Genomic DNA, 26887 nt, shown 5'->3' on the forward strand with positions numbered 1-26887 from the left:
TATGAAATTTACCAGGAAGAAAAAACCGCTTGTCTCTAGGTACTCCATCGGCAATGTATTAATCGAGAAAATATTACAAATAAAAGACTTAGGAGTCACTATTGACAGCCGTTTAACATTCATGACGCATATTGATAATATAGTTGTTAAAGCTGCACAAAATCTTGGTTTTATCAAGCGAAACACCCATGGATTTTCTAAAGACACTAAAATACTTCTATACAATGCCTTGGTACGCAGCAATCTTGAGTACGCCAGTATCATCTGGAAACCTTTTTACACTGTTCATTCTCAGCGCATTGAGAGTATACAGCGAGCATTTACCAAACATCTTGCTTACCTTGAAAAAGATTTTTCGCATAGAAAATTATATAAGGACCGTTTGGCAAAATTTAATATGGTTTCACTACGGAGTAGGCGCGAAATTATTGATCTAAAATTTTTACATAATATTATAAACAATAAAGTAACAAATTCAGAAATTATTGAAAGACTATTTATATCTGTTCCTTCTAGAACACCCAGAAATACTCACAAAATATTCTACACTCCTTGTTTAAGAACGCATGTTGGCAATCAAGCCCCCTTGATACGAATATGCAACGAGTATAATAATATCCTTAAATCAATCCCTGGCATTGACATTTTTAACGACTCCCCCTCTATCTTCAGAAATAAGTTATTTAATTACTATAAAACGCATGATTAGTTTTAGTTTTAATTTAATTTTGATTTTATTTTTTTGTAATTTTAATTTATTTTGATTTAATTTTTAATTCAATTTTGATTTATTTAATTTTATTTTGATTTAATTTTTATTTTACTTTAATTTAATTTAATTTGTATATTTATTCTGAATTAATTAAATAATATAAATAATTTTTAAATCTACACTGTAACTGTAACTATCATTACTTATAAAATAAATATACATACTCAATGAATGTTATGTACACTTGTAATTGACGTACATATCAAACTTTAATATAACTTTTAAATTTCAATAAAAATGTTTGTAATATGTATGTTGTAAGTGTGCTTAAATAAATAAATAAATAAAAAAAAAAAATCAAAACATACCTTATTCAATTACCATATATTAAGTGAAGCTACTAACGGTTCCAAATGTAGATTCTACCGAGAAGAACCGAAAAGAAACTCAGTAATCACTCATTTTTATATCTTTACATAGTATAAAACAAAGTCGCTTTTTCTGTCCCTATGTCCCTTTGTACGCATAAATCCTTAAAACTACGCAACGTTTTTTTTAATAGATAGTGTTATTCGAGGGGAAGGTTTGTAACACGTAAACAATATAATAAAAAAACGCTGATAATTTTAGAAGTTTGCAATGTGATGTCGTAAACAAATTCTGTAGTATATTTATATCAGGACTATAAGACAAATAATAATACCTACAAAGTACCTACTTTCCATCAAATGACTATCAGTGTATACACGTGTTCTATTTCGCCATCATAACTCATGCGGATAAGCCCTAAAGCTTTGGGGAGTTTTGTTTTAACCTGAAAATACAGTTAATAATAAATGTATTACTTAAATCGCTCTATCGTTGTTGCCAGTTAAAATACAAAATGGCTGAAGCGTTAACAAACGAAATAAATGAAATGATAGCTTTGGGTGTATGTGGATTATTTTGATTTAGAACGCTGTGTTGCGTCTGTTATTGTGAATTTATATATTTATGAATAAAATATTTATACAGGTTAAACATTAAACGAAAAATATATAAATTAATACAAGACTATATCTTCCATTCGCTATTAGTATAAAGGCATATATTTTATTTACTACGAAGAATCAAAGATCGCAAACTAATTAAAATCAAATCTAAATAAATTATACTTTATTCGAGTAGGCTCTCGCCTTAGATGAAAAGTAAACTTACCAAGTTGAATTATCTGTGAATTCCACCAAGAAATTTCCAAGAAAATCATTACCAAATGACGTCATAAGTATTTCCAATCTTAAATGAACGAGTATGAAATTGAAAGTTATTTTTATCTGTAGCAGTAACTCTTGTCCATCTGTAGCAATAACCACTTCTGATAAGGCTTGCAGCGTATTCTATCAGACTATAAGAGTATGTGTTGGTCGTTTCATTAGATTTCTTGGTAGTAGGGCTCTGTGCAAGCCCTTCTGGGTAGGTAGCACCCACTCATCAGTTATTCTACCGCCAAATAACAGTACACAGTATTGTTTTATTCCGGTTTGTAGGGTGAGTGAGCCAGTGTATACAGGCACAAGGGAAAAACATATTAGTTCCCAAGTTTGGTGGCACATTGACGATGTACGCCAACCTATACCATAAAAAAAATAAAAAAAAATTCACGTGATCTTCTCTCATCTACGAGCAAGACGTGATATAGTCTAATACTAATATAATAGATATAAAGAGTTTGTTTGTATGAAAGCTTATCTCAGGATAGAGTGGTCCAATGAAAAATATTTCAGTGTTAGATAGAGAGAGCTTTCCACGATAAATGGAAAGCTTTATACTGTCGCCACGAATTTAGAGGAGTAGGTATTAACGAATGTTGCAAAACTGTTTCAAAATTAGCCTTTTGGGAGGTTGCATTTCGTGCGTTGCGTAAACGGTGATTTTCCACATAAATCGTATTTGATAGATTCTGTAATATAAGCGAGCGAATCGGATGGGCAGTTCTAACATATGAACTTTTAACTACCCTACTTGGACCTAGTAATCTTTAAAAACACCTCGTTTTATCCACTTCATCGTGGCTTTAACGTATTATTTACTTGGTGGTAGGGCTTTGTGCAACCCGCCTGGGTAGGTACCACCCACTCATCAGATATTTTACCGCTAAACAACAGTACGCAGTATTGTTGTGTTCCGGTTTGAAGGGTGAGTGAGCCAGTGTAACTACAGGTCCAAGGGACATAGTCTCTTAGTTTCCAAGGTTGGTGGCGCATTGACGATTTAAAGAACAGTTAATATTTCTTACAGCGTCATTGTCTATGGGTGATGGTGACCACTTAACATCAGGTGGCTCGTATGCTCGTCTGCCAACCTATTCCATAAAAAAAATAACTTTATGTAATGAGACTACTGCCTATTTTTTAATAAAATATAAAAATATATATATTAAATACTGATTTAATATATATGAATTCGAATAAATCTCTTTATAATAATAGATACTTTTTAATGGTAAGCAGAATCATATGGGCTAAAGTCATCATTACACAAAATACGCACGCATAATGCATATTTATCAAAAATATTCAATATTCAAAAAAATTAAATAAAATAGAGTCTTAGGATAACAATATCGCGGTCATCGTTTATATAACAAAACGCAGTAAGATAAAAAATATCGCCTACAATTGTAGAAGAATTCTTGTAGAGATACAATGACTGCAGAAGCTCTTAAAGATCTCGAAACAAAAGAATAATGTAAATAATTCCTTTCTTTTCAACGAGCTATCATTACTACTGAATAATACTGTTTAAGTATTACAATATAATATATATTTGCTTGCTTTTAAAAGGGTTGATTGTGAACTATATTCTTTTGTATTATTTCAGTCCCTCGTTCATGAGGCTATTTAATAATAATTATCCTTTTCTTAATTCAAATAGTATCAAAGCAAAAAAAAAGGTTCGGAATTTGGAAATATAGAACCTTCTTTTAAAAATGATGTATTATTATGCTTTTCTTGTGATGTAATGTAATAATAATATAGTCGATCAATAACGACTAAAAAGGGTCCATCTTGTCACGTAAAGCCTATATTAAAATTCGGGATCTACTTCTTGAAAACGTTTTCTTGAAAAGATACTTTTCGAGTATCTCTTTTATAGGGAGAAATATTTCGGGCCCTGCATTTCAGCAATGAATAGACTTCTTTTATACCAGCCTGCCCTAGATCTCATCACTTTCAATCAAATGAGCCTGAGGCTCAACTTGGGTTCATTCTTCTTGTGACACGATATTTTAAGTTAGAGATTTATTTTTACTTACATCAGACAGACAAATGGCTGAATCTCTTAGCTAGTCTCCTTAGCTTTTATAAGTTGTCAACATGGGTTTTTTGTTATAAAAAAAGGTAAATCGTTTTCTAATATTGTCAAAGTGTAGACATATGTTACCAACATTAGGATATAAATTATATATAATTTGTTATTGAGCAGTATTTATAGATACTTGTTGAAGTAATTTTTAACCAGAAACACAAATTTACAAGCATTGTGGAAAAGTACAGATGAATTAAATCATATACTAACTAGAATCTATATTTATAATAAAATTGAAGTCTCTGTTTGTAATACTAAAATAACTTAAGTAAATTCGTATGTATCTATGTCTGCATAGCACATGTACCAAAATAATATTTTTTACAATTTTTGACTGTCTGTCTGTCTTTGTTTTGTTCCGGCTAATCTATATAACAGCTGGAATGGTTTTGATGGAGATTCCACTGGCAGACAGCTGATGTAATAAGGAAAATGCACAAAAATATCTTTTTTGTTAAATTCAAATGCATGAAGTTGCGATAACTGCTAGTATTCTCTACAAACGTTATTTTAAGAAAACACACTGCAGTCGTTAAACTAAACGTTTATAAAACTTTATCATCTTATGTTAGACTTTATAGTTGGTTCATCATTATCTCTCTCGAGTTTCACGTTTCTTATCGTGTTGACTGATGTAAGTATTCTTAAACGATAACAACTTTATATACCATAACTACATAATAAGTAGATTAGAGAATCATGCAGTTAGGGTGGAGAGAGTTTAATGGTAATTAAAAAAATAAAAGTTCGTGAATGTGGACACCGCTTGCTAAAGGCTTTCCTCTACAAATATGCATAAAATTATACTAGAATTTCGAAGAAAAGAATATTCGAGCACATACTTTTTCTAAACTATATACATTTATACGCGTTGTATTGTATTGTATGTCTTATATTGTATTACACACGAAAATTTATGACAGTTAACTAACATACGCAGAACACACACACATAATCGGATGCGATGACAAATTAAAAAAAAAAAAAAACTTTAGTGCCATTACACTAACAAAAAGTTCCTAAACTATTAATCTGATTATCACGAAAACTCGATAAGATATTCTGCGTTCACCAACTAATCCTCTAGCCCAAATAAACAATATTTTTTCTTGAAATGAATGAAATAAGGGTTAAAATTACATATAAGACGTGTATAGGTAGGCTAGACCCTTATTTCACCCGAGCGAAACCACGTAATATAACTATTCGTATATCAATGTACCATGTATCAGTTAGATGTTCCAACACTGATTTATAACATATAAAGTTTATATAATTATATATATAATATGAACCCCACAGACATAAATAATGATGGATAGACATCTGGGAGACTAAATTGACTTCGTGCAGGATTTTGAGAGCACGTAGGCGTTGAATATATGATTGATTTCCGCGGTAAATTTCGCTGTCGAGAATTTTTTTTCTTTATTTATATTTAACAGTATTATATTTGATTTCAACATCGTACAACGTGTCGAATTGATATTAAGATTTAAATAAAAATACTATTCATGGAATAGTTAGTACCTTCACAAGAACTTTTGAATCTTCATGTTTTGGTATTCAATCAATCATTTATTGACATAAGTGTTAATAACATTAAATGCTTATATTAACAAATATGAACTAAAACTAGTTACTGTATAAATCTTGACCACGTGGAATGGTGGCAAGAATGCTAGCAGCATTTCCCCGTTGAATCGCAATTCCGATCCTCTGGGCAAAAAACGAACCAGCCCTCCTGTCACCAGTGGAGGCAATTAGGCGAGGTGTTATACATTTTTTTCAGAATTATTGTAATAGTATTTCAAAAGTTAAGGGGGGGGGGACGCTCTAATTTTAACTTTGTATTAGTATATCTCGAGACTGGGGAAAAATTGCCTTGAAACCATGTATGATCTACATGGTTTCAAGGCAATTTTTCTTGTATTTAAAGATACCTTTTTAACGATACCCCACACGATGGGGTAAGTCGATTATTTTTTTTCGAATTAACTTATCGTTTAATGGGAGGGGGGCTAAAAAACAATTATTTGTAGATAATTTTAAAAATCAATTTTTGGATTATTAGTATACATCTCTCTACCAATTTTCGTGGCAATCCGTGCAGAAACGGCGGAGAACGAGCCAGGACAGACAGACGGACAGACAGACGGACAGAGATGACGAAACTATAAGGGTTCCTAGTAGACAGAATGATCGTTTGTCTTAGCGTATTAAAACCAGCTATATATTCTTAATAAAAATATTATTCTGTATTTAATATTTATTGTTATAACAGACAGTTGAAGAAACACATTTGTGAAAATTTCAACTGCCTAACTATAACGGTTCCTGGTGACAGACAGGCTAATGGCGAAGTTTTAGTTATAGGGTTTCGTTTAGCCTTTTAAGTACGGAACCCTAAAAAGACTAAAATTTTCAAAAGAGGTTGATTAAAAGAAATAATTGTTAAAAACTTAAGTTCTCTTTGTGTTCTTTTTCAAAATAAAGGTCGTTTGTTTTTACTCAGTTTAATAACATTTTACAAACAAATCCAATTTGAAATACTCCACAAGCCTTAAAATTTACTTAAAAAAACCTTTTTGTCTAAATATAAAAGGTACGTTACAGAATATATACAAAGAACTAAAAGCTTCATCGAAGCCTTTGAATAATCGTTATTAAGAACTAAAGCAAGTTTAGTTTTTTTTTTTTAAAGAAAATATAAGGCGAAGACAAAACATTAGGTATACCAAAAAAAATGTAGACTAAGTTTTTATTATTAAAAAATAGATTTATTGAATGGTGTAAAAAATCAAGCAGCGAATAAAACAACTATTTTGTTATTCGCACCGAAATGAAAACTGTTAAAAGCAACTAAAGTTTTTTTATAACGTTTTAAACATCGTTGACTTTTTTAAAATTAAAATGTGACGTCACAGCCCGCTGCCGTTGCCTTTGTTCCTTCACGACACACCTTTACAAATATCAGCATACGTTTTAATTTATAAATAAAAAACTGAAAAATGCCTTGTCTCTGTACATGAAATGTATTTTATCGTAGGGTATTGTATAGAGGTAGGTTTTACCACTTTTTAATACCGCATCGTCGTAACTAGTGGCGGTATAGCTAGGAAATGTGTCTTTAGCTATTACGGCGTGTGTTCGTGTGAGTGCCACTTGTGTGTACAAGTTGTAATAGTGTGCGTGAGATGATTTGTTTAATATGATATTGATGATAAATCATTATCATCACAAATGCAAGTTTCCTTACGATATTTTTCTTCATCACAGAACACGAGATGAATTATAAAACAAATTAAGCACATAAATATTCAATGGTGCTTGCATGGATTTGAACCAGTAATCATTAGTTAAGATGCACGCCATCTTTTATTCAATAGTTTGTATTTTGGTTGACCCATTTGGTCTTAGCGTCACCTGCTTGGAGACTCGTAAGTCAATAAGACGGACGTCCTAAAGTCTCCTGGGTGAACGTTGCTCGGCTTAATATATTGTCCAAATGGTAAAGTTGCTTTACGGAACACCTGCCCTCATTATGTCGCAGTCTGAGTATCTTATGTCTGCCGGAGGAGTCCTGAAAAGGACTTATATCGGTCCCAATACAAGTGCGATTTAAACGACAATTAATGCCATCTGTTATTATATAAAAATAAATAAATAAACATTGGACAACATCACATACATTACTCTGATCACAATGGAAGTACAAAGCACTTGTGTTATGGCAAATCAGAAGTAGCGACGGTACCACTATCACCCAGACCCAACGTATGTACATATATATGGAATCAAACCCGAGACCTCGGAGTGGCTTACCCATGAAAATAAAATATGTTAGAAAATGTTAAACTTTTTATACAACTTCATTTAACATTAGATAAGGCGATTTAATCTTAAAGTAATAATTTTGTCCTTTAAATTTTTTTATACCATATAAGAATTTTACAGGCATATATAGGCATTGTTCAAATATATATAACATTAAAATTACAAGTTAATATGTACTGTTTAAGTGCAGTCAAAAAAATAGCTTAGCGAGGGCAAGACTGTCATTCTCAGGAATACATCCCAAGTATGAATATTGCATCAAAAATTTTACGTAATAAGATTTATTTAAAAATCATCAATCACCCAAAGTCGCAAAGTATTACATTAAAGTCCATTAATATCTACAAAAGCTTACCTTACCTTCAACTTAGCATTTGTCGTATATCACAAATATATGCATACGATTTGATATCTTATCGCGTGTTAATAAGGGTGATAGCGCCATGAAATGATTACCTAACATCGTCCTCGTTGCTCAGTACAATTATTAAGTTACGGAAGCCTTAAAAGGGTCGACAAATAATATGACATGACACGCTTAACTCAAAGGTTCTGTCAAATTTCCATGAAAATCGATATGGACTTACCGTTGATGTCAACTTACTCGGAAACGTTGATTCCACTCGTATCTTGTTAACGATACCTTATTTACCTTACATACATGTCTTAACGTACACAAATGTCGTGTCTGTTGAATAACAAAAGCATTTTCTGTTGTTGTATTACGAATACGCAATCTTGTAGCAATTAAGATAGTCGTAAAAGCTTTAAAATTAAACATGTTTAAATATTATATATATCTAATTTCATTACTAATAATTGAACGCCGTCGTAAAATAAATGTTAAATTACATAGAGATCTTGAATTTTAAATTAATCTGTTAAGTTATTTATAACCAATATCGCGAGCAAATCCGTGGACAACAGCGAGTTAGTAATAAAAATAAACACCGACTAAAAAAGTCTTTGTGTAAACTACGAACGATTCACGATTTTTTTGTACAATACTGATGTTTAATATGTGAACGACATATACTTAACACTCTGTAATATAATGCTGGCTAACGGTTTCAAGAAGATGTATACTTTATTACATGCTACTCTAAATGTAGGTTGCTGAATATAAACAGCAGTAGTCTATACGACAAATACATTCAATAAAATACCGCTAAGATGATTATAAATACAGCACAAAAGCACTAAACTCAACAATAAAGCACAGACAGACTATAACTGCTGTTTGCTTGGTGCAATTATGATTCAGCTTTATTAGCCAATGCATCATCCTAGCTCTAAAATCAAAAAATGAAACAAAACACTACACTCCTACTTATGAACTTATACATATTATATATCTTTAAAATATAAATTAATATAAATTAAAAAAAAAAAAAACAAAAAATAAGTTGACTCTAATTGAGTAAAGAGTCTTTATTTTTTTGAAACTATTGCTGTTATATAAGATTTTAAATTAACATGGTTATTTTTATTATTAAAGTTATTAATTTCGGGATATTTACCATGTTTTTTATTTTTGTTCTCGTGAACAAGACATTCGTAGACAATGTCGAAATATCGAGCTTCACCGAACAAAAATAAAAAACATGGTAAATATTGCTGTTATAGCTATTTATTATTATAATTAAATAGAACATTACAAATAATATTTAATTAAGTGCAAGTCATGTGTAATATTATTCAAATTAAGTAGCTTTATACTCGTAAAAGTTAAATAAACCTATTCCGAACTCCGATAAAGAAGCTCTATTTTTTATCCTGACATTTCTTTATTCCCCCTATAAAGCGATGTTTCATCAAGAGTTTGAAATGAAATATCCGTTTTTCTTGCAGATATGAAAAAAGACCCTAATAAGATTGTCATCCAGTAGATCCAAATCGCTATATAGCACAGATTATTCATCTTATTTCAGAATGTCATGTAGTGAATCTGTAAAAAATTATTTGAATAATCTATTCAAATAAAGTTTGTATTACTTCTATAACACTTAAAGGTAAACAATTTTTTTCTGTCTGTTTATTAAAAATAAGAAAAAGAGTGTCGAATGTTTAATTTAATTTTTTTTTATTCTAGTATTTATAACGCAACTAGCGATCCGCCCTGACTTCGCACGGGTGCAATACTTTTCAGAGTTTCTTTACAATATTGTCCGTGTATCATATAAAAAAACCTTTCCCTCGAATCACTCTATCAAGTAAGTAAACTGCATCAAAATCCGTTGCGTAATATTAAAGATCTGAGAATGTTTATAGATAGACAGCGGTAAGCGACTTTGTTTTATACTATGTAATGATTATTTTGCTAAATTCTATCTATCACTATTGTACTGGGTTTTTATAGAAATAGGAACATAACTCAACTTACTTGGTAGAATTACTAATTTTAATTAAAAATTTAAAATTAAAAAAAAACTTAAAATTTAAAATTAAAATTTAAAATTAAAAACTTGGTAGGTTGGTAGGTCTGAAACGCGGTAGGGCTTAATACAATTATGTATGGTTTATATTAATTAAAACATTCATTGACATTCAATTTTCATTTCATCAGATCAAAAATAAATTAAGAAAAAGCTATATGCTGCTATATGATTGAATATTGCATTCAACTTCTTTCAGCGCTTAATTTATTACGTTAATTTACATGACAGAAAGGGCTCCACTTCCAGGACTTTCAATTAAGTATTTTATATAAACAGGGTAATAAACCTAAAACTATGAAACTACGTTTACGAGATATTCTATGGGCTATGCGTATATTCGCACGGACATGGGTTTGAATGTATGGGCTTTTTAATGATCCCCAGAGTATTCTTCATTTCTCGGGATGAAATGAAATGCAACAAATAGTGTTTATTGTAAAATTTCATTTCTCAAGAGCTTATAAAATTTCATTTCTGTAATGTTGACAACCGTTTTTCGGTGATACGCGATTTTGGTACGTATATCCTTTAGTAATTATAGTCAATGTCGCTTATCATATTTAGAATATAAAGTTACTGATTTTAATTCCTATAATTTATTACTTGTAAGTAGTTGTTGTTAAGGATTTTATAAGATTATTTTTAATAGAGGCGTTTAAAGTGCCGATTTTAAATAGAGTACGACGTTTTTATAATTTTGTGAAATCTAAGACGACGCTCTTAAAAAGTTTAATAATTTCCACAGAGACCGGATGTGGCAATTTTTAGACGGATGGAGCCCTAAAATGAAAAACCTGCCGAATAGTACAAAAGCTACTAAAAGTATAGCTAACTTTATAAATAAACAAAATATTGTTTCTATATTTAAAACACGAATTTAATTGTGCTAATTTTTACGTTCTTTTGTCATTTTTTTTATTTATCTTTTTTTATTTACATTTATCTATTAAAGTTTCAAAAAACAAAAATTAAAATATGTTAATCATTTAACACCTATATTAAGTGAAGTAGTAGCTTCGGTAAGTATGCTTGCCCTTTCCGAGCAATTTGTAGTAACCAGCCTTTACAATGTTAATAACGGGCACTTTTCCATCAGTGGCGTTGGCGTATTTAAGCCGCGACTGTTCCTTCTTAAATGGTAATTTCTCATACCAAGTTTGCCAAAGTAGCCTGGATGGTATTTGTCCATGTTTATTATATGGTGTTCACCACCAGCGTTACCGCGACCTCCAGGATGCTTGCGGTGTTTACCGATACGTCCATGACCATGGCTCACATGTCCTCTCAGCTTCCTAGTCTTCTTCTTGGAGGTTGCCATATTTCCACTCTTCAACAAAAACTTTAAAAAAAAAAAAACAAAAAAGTGGAGTCGAGATGGCCCAATGGTTAGAACGCGTGCATCTTAACCGATGATTGCGGGTTCAAACCCAGGCAGGCACCGCTGATTCATGTTCTTAATTTGTCTTTATAATTCATCTCGTGCTCAGCGGTGAAGGAAAACATCGTGAGGAAACCTGCATGTGACAAATTTCATAGAAATTCTGCCACATGTGTATTCCACCAACACGCATTGGAACAGCGCGGTGGAATATGTTCCACACCTTCTCCTCAAAGGAAGGCCTTTAGCCCAGCAGTGGGAATTTACAGGCTGTTGTTGTTGTCGTTGTATGTAAGTATGTATATGTATAACCTTAAAACGTATCGTGTTTATATAACTCAATACTGTTTCTAACAGAATAATTGATATAATTATAAATATATATAATATAAGCTAATAAATTTACTGAAACAAAACGATAGCGTGATTTAAAACATTCACGACACTTTTCCAAAAGTTCATAAGAAATTTATACTTAGTTCGTACAAATATAGCTTTTATTTGTTGGTTAATACAATATATTTTTCATTGACGAATTGAAATATAAAATGGCCCCAATCACAAATCCCTTGAGAAGTTTGGAACGTCCTGTGTCACTAATAACGTAAGCCCCTGTAAAGTCTGAGCCCTTAAGTCGACTTCCTTTTTCAGGTAGTTTCAGTACTCGCGTCTCGTCCAGTGACGTTGTCAAAGGTTTTAGTTAACTGCAAAATAAAATCCAGAAACCGCTTATGTGATTTCTGTCAAATCCGAAAAAATGTGACTTTGACTTTGACAACAATCCGTAAGCTTTTTGAGTAGATAGACAAAAATTCTGTACGTGGTATACAACAACAACCGTAAATTCCCACTGCTGGGCTAAAGGCCTCCTCTCCCTTTGAGGAGAAGGTTTGCAACATATTCCACCACGCTGTTCCAATGCGGGTTGGTAGAATGCACATGTGGCAGAAATTATTATATTAATTCGATATTTTGTTAGCATTCCTAGTTTTCAATCTTCAAAAAATCGCTACGTAATATTCACGATTTTCAAGTCACGCAAAAATGCTAGCTGACGTATAAAATTGAAAAATGCAAAATGTCTATCTATCTCGTGCAAATTACCCATTTTTTAAAGAATTACGTATAGTACGACACAACTTAGATGTAGCATCGGCAAAATTCGTAAAACTGATCACATCTGAATTGAGTACGCTATCCCAAATTATCAATACTAATTTCTCATGCGAATATGATCTTTGCACAAACGTAATAACTTGTAATATCATAATTATGACCTAATATATTCATCAATTTGACACGTCGATTTACATGCACTTGCTTTCTCTGACGCGAGAAGCTATAGTGACGAATAGCGTCGAATGGCGCGATAGGGAGCTATTTCTATTAGTTGTGTAAATCGGCTGTAATCGGTTTTATTTTTATTTTATTGCATTTTCCGATGCAATCCATATGCATATTCGGATACATCTAATTTGTGTCGTACTATACAAGCTTTTCTGCCACATGCGGTCGATGGTATATTCCAATAAAAAAGAATACGTAATTTATTAGTATTAACCTCTGATTAATTACTTACTTTACTTTCTTAGATTTCAAAGTTAACTGGCGCGCAACCCATGTAGCAGTCCTCGCCGAGAAAGACCTCAGAAATAAAAAGGCATAACTGTGAATGAGGCACTTGTTTCCTTTTTTATATTTTACTATTATAGTTTTACCTTCCCACTTCATACAGTCATGAGGGATTTAGGGGAATTTAAGGGTCCACCCAATGTTTGCTCACAGTCCACGAGTGATCGTTATGCTGTTCTACATAATTGCTGAAATGACTTAATTTTCAGCTTAACGTCTACGCTGAGATCAAAATCATAAATCACCAAACAATGTATCGTCTCTATAAATATAGATTCAGGAAAACCTACGATCAAAAGGCGTGGTCTTCCAATTACCTCGAGAATGGTTCGTGAGATACAATAAATCGCAGTTAACCGATTGGTTGCAAGATATAATTATTTTATATATATGTCTAGCTATAGTACGGTTGTAGAGTATTTATATATTATACATATTATTTATACATTTTTAATATAGCTCAGGCGGGTGGGTAGTTGATAGTATTTATATAAAATATACTTGAAGATTTCCTATCAAAGTTAGAAGGAATTGTAATATCTCTTCTAAGTATAATAAGAGGCGAGATGGCCTAGCGGTTAGAACGCTTGCATCTTAACCGATGATTACGAGTTCAAATCCAGGCAAGCACCACTGAATATTCATGTGCCTAATTCGTGTTTATAATTCATCTCTTTCTCGGCTATAAAGGAAAACATTGTGAGGGGGAACCTGCATGTGTTAAATTTCATGAAAATTCTTCTACATGTGTATTCCACCAACCCGCATTGGAACTGCGTGGTGGAATATGTTCCAAACCCTCTCGCTAATGGAAGAGGAGGCCTTAGCCCAGCAGTGGGAAATTTACAGGCTGTTACTTTTTCTAAGTATTCCTTTCAGATGAACTATGATGATAATGATGAAGATAGTACTTGGTGGCTCTTGCGGTAGCTACCATTCACCCAGCAGATATCCTACCGCCAGAGAGCATTATTCAATTAAAATTCTTAATCAAATCAAATCAAAATATACTCTATTCAAGTAGGCTGTTACAAGCACTTTCGAATCGTCATTTAACAACTACATTAAGTGTAGCTACCACTCGCTCGGAATGCTGATTCTACCGAGCAGAACCGGCAAGAAATTCAGTAGTTACCCTTTTCCAAAATTTAATTACAATCATGTAATCATCCAATTCGTCAGGTATACGATGACCAAACGATAAGGGTTCAACTAAAATGGTTACATAGATAACAATCAAACAAGGTAAGTTCATTTTGTGGGCGTGGCTGGAGCAAATGTCGAGAAACGAGTCCAATATTTTATTATGCGCCGAAATAAGAACGAAGGTTAGACAAATTGTCGGCCTAACTTCTAAATAGACACATTACTCCAGTTCTCCGGTTTCCATAGTTCCACCTTTATTGCCTAAGTTTGGGTCGTTTTATCTCTGTTCGAATAATAAGGAATGAAGTAATACCGCTTTAATCTATAGCTCAATTCGTGATATTTATAAAACGAGTCTTATCTTGGTAACGAGCTTCGTTCGATTTCTATCAAAGACAAATTATACGTCTTAATTTATTCTGATGTAGCATAAATGTGCGGTAGCTCCACGAATTATTTTTACTTTGCCTTTGTTAAATTACTTGAACGATATGACTGGTTTTTAAAATACTTTTATATTATTTAGTTGAGGTTAAGGAACTCAGTAAAAGTTGTTTCTTTTTATTTCTAGTACATGTTTGCCGATATCGAATATCATATTATATAGCGCCCGAAAACGCTACTAGGTATGTAAGCAACGTTAACAGGGTAAGTGACTTCATAATAAGCCCGGCCAATCAGGAAAGTTTTGTGTCACGTGACAAACGTTTGAAAAAATGCTTTTTTATTTATGATTTTTTGAATAAATGAAGTATTATTTTCAACTTTCGTTAATATATAACCATTTTTAAACTCATATACTGATTACAATAATTGTCACTTTATTTTTCGCATTGTCAAATAGAATGACACCTCCATGGTCGAGTGGTGTGTACACCGGTTTTCATGGGTACGCCACTCCGAGGTCCCGGGTTCGATTCCGGACCGAGTCAATGTGGATTATCATTAGTTTTCTATGTTGTCTTGGGTTAATGTTTGTGGTACCGTCGTTACTTCTGATTTTCCATAGCACAAGTGCTTTGGCTGCTTACATTGGGATCAGAGTAATGTATGTGATGTCTCATTTATTATGCTATTTGCATATAAATCATATAAAATCTGTCACACTGTGAGTTCGTTTAATGGCCCTTTGTTGTTTATACACAGTATAGATTATTTAGCCAATCGCATACGATGGATATGACACGAAGATTGATTCGTATGGTCGAAAATACAGACTTGATTGAATTTAGTAGAGCTTCATAAACCCTTCAAAGATTAATAAGAAAATACGAATAAAATACATATAGTAATCACATAGTATAACCATTCTTTGGTCTATATTTGTATATTGTAACTATCAGTGTCTACAGACTTTACATCCTTGAGTGGTATGTCTGATTTTATGTATACAGAAATATCTACAATTATCCACTGTTTTATATTTTGTTTTGGATTTTTCGAAATTGGAATATATTTTTAAATACTTTTTATTTTATCGATTGATTTTATTTCTTCATTAAAGTAAATTGCTATTATTGGTTAATACTTTACAAGTTATTTATACACATTCACACCTCAATCATTTTTGAAAATCCAAAATTCATTTAATTTAGACCAAGAAATGGACACGACACTTGCGTCAGAAATGTTTCACAGTAACGTTACTTATATATACATATATAAGGTTGCGGTCAATTTTTGTCTCGTAGTAGAGTTCTCATCGATATTTTTATTTAAAACGCAAAGAATTCAAAAAGTGAGACGGCGAATATTCGAAAAGTGAGAGAAATGCCACTCGAATCGAGTGAGTCAGCTCTATTTCATGCAAATGTAATCAAAGCTTACACATTTTGTGTGAACGTATTTTCGGTTGTTAAATTCTTATATAAATGAATTTCGTGCCAAATGAAATCAAATCAACTCAAATCTTTACTCAAGTAGATACTTATAAACGTTATTGATATCTGAGTCTACCATCGTTTCTGATTTGAGTTTATATCGCAGGATCGATACGAAAGTCATTACTCTTTTATCAATTACATATATAATTCATAAGCCTTGGATAAATATTAAAGTATTTTTTCGTTGTGTTTCCTTCTAAAATCTATATTAATATTATAATGTGAAAGTAACTCTGTCTGTCTGTCTTCCACGACCAAAACGCTGAACCGAATTTAATAAAATTTGGTATGAAAAAAACTTGTACTTCAAGAATGGACATTAGCTGCTTTTTGCCTAACACATGATAACCAACAAGCGGAGCCGCAGGTGATTACTAGTACGATATATATACTAAGTATTGCTATTGACGCTAGATTATTTAATGAGTGGGTGCTACCTACCCAGATGGGGTTGAAAGATCTACCAATTTGTTCTCGGAATTACAATGATTTCATTTTTATTTATAAAACATTAAGAATGTTATTTTATTGCCTTGAGGTAGCCACAAAGCCAAAAGTTTTGTATCATATCATATCATTAATAAAGGTCATATGTGTGAATGCGTCGTCAAAAACATTTTACGATAATTTTTAGAGTTTCCTGACAAATATATTAAATATTCAAAAATATTTTGCTCAAATCGTTTAGTAATAATCACGTTTTTTGTCGTGTAAGATATATGATATTAATCAAATTGTCGGAATTACTAACTATTATCAAGGATAGAACTGTGAATAGCAAACCATGTGGAGGAAACAGTGCTGCATGTAGTATGTTAAAGTCAAAAACCTTTATTCAATTTAATACCTTATGGCTTTATATTTGGTTACTTATTTTCAAAGTTTTATGATGCATACAATTTACAATTATCGTTACCTGTGAGTCGAGATGGCCCAGTAGTTAGAACGCTTGCATCTTAACCGATGATTGCGGGTTAAAATCCAGGCAAGCACCGCTGATTCATGTGCTTAATTTGTCTTTATAATTCATCTCGTGCTCAGCGGTGAAGGAAAACATCGTGAGGAAACCTACATGTGACAAATTTCATAGAAATTCTGCCACATGTGCATTCCACCAACCCGCATTGGAACAGCGTGGTGGAATATGTTCCAAACCTTCTCCTGTAAGTGAGAGGAGGCCTTAAAATTAAATTAGGAATTTTCCCACGAACACGAATGAAGTAAATATTTATAGCCACGTTCTAATAAGACAATTATTTTTATTGCGTCCGTCGTTACGTGAAAGTCGTAACATGAATTGTCAGATCGTTGTCGAACTTTTTCAGAAACGTATTAAAACTTTTCGTAATGTCACAAGAATAAAGAAACGATTCACACAAATGATGTTTTAGTAAACAGATATGTTATTAACGCGCAAAAAGTGAAGACTAGAAAACGTCCTAATTGGGACGTTTGCCTTTAGTTGTTTTACGTAGTAATACGTTATAATACATCATAATTACGTAGTAATACGTTTTGTGTAATTAAAACATCTAGTTATCTCTTTTACTTATTGTTTTTATCAAGCTATCCTTTTTACGTTAGAGAAATGTAAAAATAAACTAAATTAAACGGTCCCCGGCGCGGCACACTTTTTTCTGTTGTTTAGTATGGATATAACATATCTGTTTATTAGAATATCATTGATTAACACAAATGTTTTTGAATATTTACTCCTTTAACAATAACAACAAACAACATACTAAAAAAGTTTAATGAACAGAAAGTGAAGGCAATTATTGAAAAAAATATTGATGACAACGTAGATCGCATATAAACTACCATAGATGTTGGTGCGAAACCAGAAATTTAAGAAAAACACGTGTCCAGAAATGATTGTTTTAATAATTTAAAACGTTTTGATTATTCAATTAATAATTTTTAGTGAATTGTGAAATGTTAAATTAGTCTGAAATATTTAAGTGTTTGTAAACAGATGTTATGTTGAGTGAATAAGTCTTCCCACCTATTTGTTTTATAAAAGACCAAGCGCCCGCCGGTAACGACAGGCTTCGATCGATCCGTTGAATCGATCGGACCGCCTCATATTATAATAAATCAGAGAGGATTATTTCCTGAGTTTAATTTCAGACCACCGAAGATGGTTACAGATCGAAACCCCGATTCTTGTGACGTCAGGTATGCTAACGTCATGTTTTTTTTAAAAAAAAACGAGCTCGGACATGCTTCTCCGTTATATATATTATCGTATATATACTATTTAAGTTAATTTGGGAGTCGAGATGGCCCAGTGGTTTAGAACGTGTTCATCTTAACCGATGATTGCGGGTTCAAACCCAGGCAAGCATCGCTGATTCATGTGCTTAATTTGTATTTATAATTCATCTCGTGCTCAGCGGTGAAGGAAAACATCGTAAGGAAACCTGCATGTGACAAATTTCATAGAAATTTTGCCACATGTAACCCGCATTGGAACAGCGTGGTGGAATATGTTCCAAACCCTCTCCTTGATGGGAGAGGAGGCCTTAGCCCAGCAGTGGGTAATTTATAGGCTGTTACTTTACTTTACTTTATACTATTTAATTTAAGAGACTTTATTTTAAATAGAGTAAAGTAACTATAAAATATCACTGCTATCTCATACTCGGCTAGAAAAGTGGGACATTTGATTAAAGGCCCTCTGAGGAGAATAATTGGAACCTTATTGTACTGTCTAAATGAAAAAGTATTAAACAAATACCTATAAATAATAATATAAATAAATAAATATGAAACAACATCACATACATTACTCTGATCCCAATGTAAGTAAGAAAGCACTTGTGTTGTGGACAATCAGAAGTAACGACGGTACCACAAACATCCAGACTCAAGACAACATAGAAAACTAATGATAATCTATATCGACTCAGCTGGGAATCGAAACCAGGACCTCAGAGCGGCGTACCCATGAAAACAGGTGTACACACCACTCGACCACGGAGGTCGTCAAATAAATAAAGTTAATAAAAACATTTTAAAAAAGCAGCTTCTTGGCAGCTGCTTTTGCATTCATTATGACATGATAAGTATGCATTTCGTGTTATTTCCAATAAATAGTATAACACATGTTAAAACACACACACACACACACACATATGTAGGAAACAGGTTTTATAGAGTTGCGGATGGGATAGGAAATCCTTATAACCTAGGGTTCTTACTAGTTTACCTAGCTTATACTGGATGGACCATTAAATATTATTCCATAGGGATCTTATCCAAGTAACTTGCACCTCAACAAATGTCGTTTAAATTTCATATCAAAGAGTGTTGAGTGTTTTTTCATTCGCCAGAACGACGTTTCTAACAAATTGACGCGATACGGTTTTGTAGTCTCATCAAGTCTTTTATTGTTTGTCTACCTTTGCTGTAGAAGTTTTAAAGCATTTTGTTTCTTTTATTGAACGAAAAATAGACTCTATTTCATTGTTAGCTATAAGTACATGATCTGAGATGGCGTAGTAGGAAGATAATGAGTTAAAGATGTGGTTTTGACCACTGAATTTGAGTTAGTAATTTGGCTTAAGGTTAAAGGAAATTATGGCGATGAAAATTGCATACTTTGGATGAAAATCTGCCACGAGTATAACTGAGACTTGAAACATACCAAACATCAGCAGAAACAGTTAAAATACAATTATTTAAACCATCCCCTTAACCTGTAATAAAGTGCGATTTTATTTAAAACGTTTTCAACCGACTTCCAAACGGAGGAGGTTATCAATTCGTCTGTATTTTTTTTTTTTTTTTTTTTTTTTTTTTTATGTTTGTTACCTCATAACTTTTTACTGGGTGGACCGATTTTGATAATTTTTTTTTTGTTTGAAAGGTAGTGCTTCCCGTGGGGTCCCATTTTTTTTTTATTTTTTTCCGATGATGGTATCCGTCTGAAAACGACGTAAGTCTTAAATTTGCATTATGTATATGCGCGACAAATAGGTGAATAACTCAAAATCACGTCAACCAATTTTGATGATTCTTTTTTTATTTTAAAGGATATACTTTAAGGGTAGTTTGGTGAAAGTTTGGTAAGGTTCTGAGCACAGGATCCATGACAAATTAAGGGAACGGGAGGGAACGGAACAATTCTGAGGAGCACGTTAGCAATACTCGGTCGAATCTTTTATTTATGGGTTACTTGGATATTTGAATCACCTTCCGGAACGTGGTTATGTTCATGTAATTGTCATAATCAAATATTATAATCAACTAGCGACTCGCCCCGACTTCTCACGGGTGCAATACTGATACTAAATATACTAAAATATTAGTTTATTTACGACATCACATTGCAAACTTCTAAAATTGTCAGTGTTTCTTTACTATATTGTTCATTTATTATATACACAAACCTTCCCCTTGAATTACACTATCTATTAAAAAAAACCGCATCAAAATCCGTTGCGTAGTTTTAAAGATATAGGGACAGAGAATGCGACTTTGTTTTATACTATGTATTGACGGAACTCCTAAACGGCTTACAGTTAGGGTGCGATTTGGGGCAGAATTTCTTTCTGTCTTTAATCAAATTTTGTGTATATGATGTACGACATAGCATACGAATAGCTCTTTTGCAAAGTTTTTTTACTGAGGTCGATTACAGCTCTTTCGAGAGTGGTACCTTGTAGTTTATGCCGCATGACGTATTAAAGCCGCATTTTCGAAATTTCTATTTTTGCTTTATTCGAAAGTTTCTTTTGAAATTGTCCCTGAAGTAGTTTCTGATTCATATAATCGGCACGCTTAATCTATCCATATTAAGAAAAAAATGTTAGTCTACATCAGCTTCACTTAAAAGCAAAAAATAAATAAAATTTTAACAAAAAGAAAAACCGACTTCAAACAAAACAGTATTTTAAAACAAATTAAAATGCACTCAAAAGTAATAAAAATAATTGCATATTTAACACATTTTTGAGAGTCCTCCTAGGTAAAATGAAATGAAAAATATTAGACTACTTAAAAGTCGATTTACGATTATATAATGTAGTTATAATTATTGCTATATTTGGAGTCGGTGTCAGCCAACCCTATACTATACCTACCAAAAAACAATACGAGAATACTTTAAGAAATGTTTCCTACAAATTACCTTTTATACGATATTATACTGGGTCAATCAAGAGGCTCGTATCGCTTCTTTCTTTTGATTGTTGAAGCGTGTGCCTGTGGCTGACACCGGCTCCAAATATAACAATAACTATAACTACGTTATATAATCGTAAATCGACTTTTAAGTAGTCTAATATTTTTCATTTCATTTTACCTAGGAGGACTCTCAAAAATGTGTTAAATATGCAATTATTTTTATTACTTTTGAGTGCATTTTAATTTGTTTTAAAATACTGTTTTGTTTGAAGTCGGTTTTTCTTTTTGTTAAAATTTTATTTATTACGATATAAAATAACCCATCCCTAGAAGTGACAATATCCAGATACTTCCTAAACCAGCCATACTGCTGGTATTTGGTGCCACTTCCATTTGTAATAGTTACACAGTTAGAATTGATCTTCTGTCTGGTTTGACAGCGACCCTACTTCAAAACATAATGTCCAAGCAATCCAATATCGCTAACTTGTCCTATTGACAGCTCACTTATTCTCAGAAGCAGCCCTTACTTAACTGTTAACGGTAGTAATTACAGAAAGGTAACAGTTAACAGATGGATTGATCAAGTGTTACCTCTTCCCTGTCATGGAATGTCTTAACTTTGAATACGTAAGTTTAATGTGTTAATCCTTAAAGAGAAAGAGAGATGACCCAGTGGCTAGAACGCGTGCATCTTAACCGATGATTGCGGGTTCAAACCCAGGCAAGCACCGCTGATTCATGAGCTTAATTTGTGTTTATAATTCATCTCGTGCTCAGCGGTGAAGGAAAACATCGTGACGAAACCTGCATGTGACAAATTTCATAGAAATTCTGCCACATGTGTATTCCACCAACCCGCACTGGAACAGCGTGGTGGAATATGTTCCTAGCCTTCTCGTCAAAAAGGAGAGGAGGCCTTTAGCCCAGCAGTGGGAATTTACAGGCTGTTGTTGTTATTGTTGTTTGTTAATCCTTACAGATAAATGTGTTTGAAATGTACGTATGTAAAGTGTAAAACCTTATATTCAATTAGTTGTAACTTAAAAAAATCTATAGCTCTCGTTGGACTTCAAGTTTCATCACACCAAATTTCATCAAAATCGCTTCATTGGTTTTGGTCGTGAAAGAGCGACAGACAGTCAGACAGACAGAGTTATAGTTACATTTATGATATTAGTATGGACTTTTTATGGTATATGTTGATGAACGGGCATACGGGTGAGTGAGCCAGTGTAACTACAGGCACAAGGGACATAAAATCTTAGTTTCCAAGGTTGGTGGCATCATTGTCTGTGGGTGTTGGTGACCATTTACCATCAGGTGGCACATATACTCGTTCGTCAACCTATACAATAAATAAAACCCTAAGAACCAGGGTTATGTCCCTTGTGTATATAGTTACACTGACTAACTCACCCTTCAAAACGGAACGCAACAAACCTGAGCACTTTTGCTTGTCAGTAGAATATCTGATGAGTCGAACTATCACGCTTCTTTATTGAATAAGAGAATTTGGTTTGATTTGATTTTATATGTTTTAGAAATGCAGTAACGTAGCACATTTTCTGATTGCAAATTAATTCCTTGAAGTCAATTTCTATATATAGTGACGTCTATTTAATCTTCATATTACGGCAATAATGGCTTTGATATTCTAATCTGGTCCACTATCCAATATAGTTGTTATTAAACTCGGCTAGGATATCTACGCAGTTATGGTATGGTGGGCAATAAAACGTAGAATGAAATATTTATACTATTGGCCCTATCACCGAGGATCGTGCTTCCTTGTTTAACACTTTTATGCATTTTATATATAACTTTTTGTCGCTCGCGGCTTCACTCGCGTTTTGAGATTTGTTATCAAATGTTAGACAAAAAAGGAGCCTATGTCCCGCTTCTTAGAGTTCAAGTTTGCTTAACACAATTTTATCAAATTTGGTTCATTGGTTTGGTCGTGAAAGAGCGATAGACATAAGCTAAATACAACAACGAAAATATTATACGATACTCTACTATGCTATATTTGAATTTAGAACTGAATTTGTAATATTTACTTGTAAAATCATGTAAGTTATGTCAGTGTAAAACTAGGACGTTCCAAGATATAATACAGACGTGCACGAGTGCCAAAACATTGTGAAAAATCTAAAAATACAACAATTTTAAAACGGAATTTATAATCTAGTTTGTATGTGTCGCGTTCCTCAGTAACGAAAAACTTATGAAACATTGCTTTAATATTAAAATCGGATAAGGTAACGCTTGTTTCACATTCATTCCAAAGCCAGAAAACATTATGTAAATTCTACGCTGTAATAATACGAATGTTATTATGAGTATCCGTGATTTGCATTTAAGACTACTAAATTTAGACAGGTATTATTTTTAGTTACTCCTTGTTTTATATTTAAAAAGATTTACTCTTTCCCGTAACTTTGTTCGTAGACTTCAAATATCCTTCTGCCCTTATTCTAATTTTACTTAGCGTCAGCGCAGCATATCTTCTTTTCCATACTACTTTGTCTAACGTCATCTTACAAGTGTCATTATTTCCAGCCCTATCGTCTCTCACACTGTCTACCCTTTGTTTATTTTGTCGTCCTCTTCCTTGCCCTTATCCCAATTTTATTTGGGGTTCCGCGCAGCATGTCTTTTTCCAAAACTCTCTTTCTGAATTCATCTCACAAGTAACATTATTTCCAGCCATATTGTCTTTCACACAACTCATCCATCATTTCTTTGGTCATCCCCATCCTCTATATCCACCCACATCCATGCTCAAGACCTTCCCCACAAAATGGTCCACACAACATGCCACGCCATGACATCATACCTTCCACATAACTTCTCAGCTATCAGTGCCACGTTCAAACTTCCTCTTATGTTCTCAATCTTTAGCTCTATCCATTCGCGTAACACCTCACGTTCCTCTCAAAATTTTCATCTCCGCTACATGCAGCTGTCTTTCATTCAACCCTTTTTCTTTTATTATTTTAAAACATCAATTTCGACTTTTATAGCATATAGTATTGCTATTATTTAGCAATAAATATATAACCACGTATTAATATATTGCACGATGTTTTAATAATGGGTTTATAAATATATGTAATAAAATTTTAATTTCCCCAAAAAATATATATTCGTCAAAAAATATTTGAATAAAAACTACTTTTTTCATAGATTTGATTTGATATATTTTCTCGATAAATTTATATTTAATATTCAGATGAATAGTATACGAAATATCCAATATAAATTCCCTTGGGAAATAAAACGAAGCTGGTTGAGCGCGACCGTCCACATGCGTCCCGAAATTTAAATACTGGCTTACAGGAAATATCAGTTTTATAACTAAGCTCTACACTTACTTCTTTTGCTGAATCCTTCCACTTGGAACAGCTATGACTGTGACGGACTATGACTGTCAGACGGTAACTTTAACAAAACATTGGCGAAATAATCTGTGCCCTCTTGGCACAAATGAAAGCCATAAAAAAAACTTTAACAATAATTTCTTATAATAATTTCTTATAATAGTATAACACCTCGCCTCATTGCCTCCACTGGTGTCAGGAGGGCTGGTTCGTTTTTTGCCCAGAGGATCGGAATTGCGATTCAACGGGGAAATGCTGCTAGCATTCTTGCCACCATTCCACGCGGTCAAGATTTATACAGTAACTAGTTTTAGTTCATATTTGTATAATAATTTCTTAAACCGATGTTCTCTAGCCGATTTCGATCACTATCGGACGCCATTTGTAATCAGTCGGTCAGACAATATTCAACTGTGTATAACATAATAGCACATTAATGCGTGTGCAAGGACAAATCTTCTCTTTATTTCCTAAGGCTCATAATTCACAATCGAAAAGAGTTCGCTGTTCAACTTAACAGGATTTCGAAGCGCGTGACTTTTGATTTCAAAAACTCCAAACTGAAAAATTTCGACGGAAAAACCCAACACATTTTGGCATGATTTCGGAATTTGTGGCTTTATGATTATGATGATGATAAAATGTAGTAAATAAACAAACGAGATAAGTTCGTCACTTCTAAACTCAACACAATTAGTTTGCATGTTTTCGCATTGTACTAATTATGAGACTTGTTACGTTTTTACTACGAATTTATGCAAAATTTTACATTATTTTCAAGATATATCGCAAGTTACGTCCTCTAATTTGTATTCCGTGTGTGGATGTAAGAGTTATTACTTGAATATGAATTTCTCGTGTATCTTAAATAGGTAATGAGGGACGGAGGGTCGAAAGTGACTTCAACCATCGAGGTAAATATTGTACTTTGGGTGCGGCCAGTTTTATTTAACTTGGCCTACGTGCATAACAGCACGCCTTCTTTTATAGCAGGTTCGTATTTAATGCTTATATACAGCATGATTATAAAACACGTGTGATCCTTATAGTTCTACTTAAAGTTGTCAATTAAAATTTTTCATTGGTAAACTACTTAGTAATTTTTTTAGATTTTTTTTTATGTTTTTCAAAAAAAGTATTTTGATTTACGGAATACTTTACTGTTATATATATATATATATATATATATATATATATATATATATATATATATATATATATATATATATATATATATATATATATATATATATATATATATATAAGGCAACGAGTAATTGGGTCAATGATGATTCATCCGCACCACCTTCATGTCCGAAAATCCACAACAGACATTTTCTACCTCGCACAACCACTTTGTGGACCTAGCTTTCACCGGCGGTTTTTCCGAACCGATACGACATGGGAACCTTCAAGAAAAGAGGGTACTCTTTCCTTAAACACCGGCAAGGCACCTGCAATTCCTCTGTTGTTGCAGATGTCCATGGGCGGTGGTAGTCACTTTCCATCAGGGGAGCCTCTTACACGTTTGCCACCATATCTTACTTCGTCAATGTGCCACCAAATTAATATGTTATGTTCCTCCCTTGTGCCTGTAGTTAGACTGGTTTATTTAAACCCTTAAACCGGAACACAACAATACTGGTACTGATGATATATACTGTTCACGGTCTTGAGGTTCTTATTTGAATAATTGTAGACTGATCAAGAAATTTTGAATTCTATAAAGTTATCTACCTTCGATTTTTAACAAACAAGAGTTTTATTAAAAAAGTCCAAGCAATGTCTTTTTGGGATAGTTATTTCTTTTAATTTCGTTTATTATTCATCGAATAATATATGTAAATTTTTTGAAAATACGCTAGTATGAACATCTCCAAAATAATGCTAGCTCGAGTCCTGTACTTAAATGGAGGTAGTATATGAAAATAAAAGGTACGCGTAACACTATGTGCACTTAACTACGAATGTATGTTTGAAATAATAATTGAATTTATTTC

The 26887-nt window shown here is 32.8% G+C and overlaps 1 protein-coding gene and 1 long non-coding RNA gene across 2 annotated transcripts in view; one reads left to right on the forward strand and one right to left on the reverse strand.

Moving 5' to 3' along the window:
• Positions 1-26887, forward strand: part of LOC124539347 (pikachurin-like) — a 229330-nt gene that overhangs the window by 11178 nt on the left and 191265 nt on the right. The gene's annotated exons all lie outside the window — the stretch shown is intronic.
• On the reverse strand, positions 11372-26649 carry LOC124539348. Its single transcript, XR_006967022.1, has 3 exons — positions 26639-26649; positions 24911-24912; positions 11372-11462 (listed from the first exon to the last, which is right to left on the reverse strand). It is a non-coding gene; the product is annotated as an uncharacterized LOC124539348 (long non-coding RNA).

The sequence above is a fragment of the Vanessa cardui genome, chromosome 22 (genome assembly GCF_905220365.1).
Source record: "Vanessa cardui chromosome 22, ilVanCard2.1, whole genome shotgun sequence".
NCBI lineage: Eukaryota > Metazoa > Arthropoda > Insecta > Lepidoptera > Nymphalidae > Vanessa > Vanessa cardui.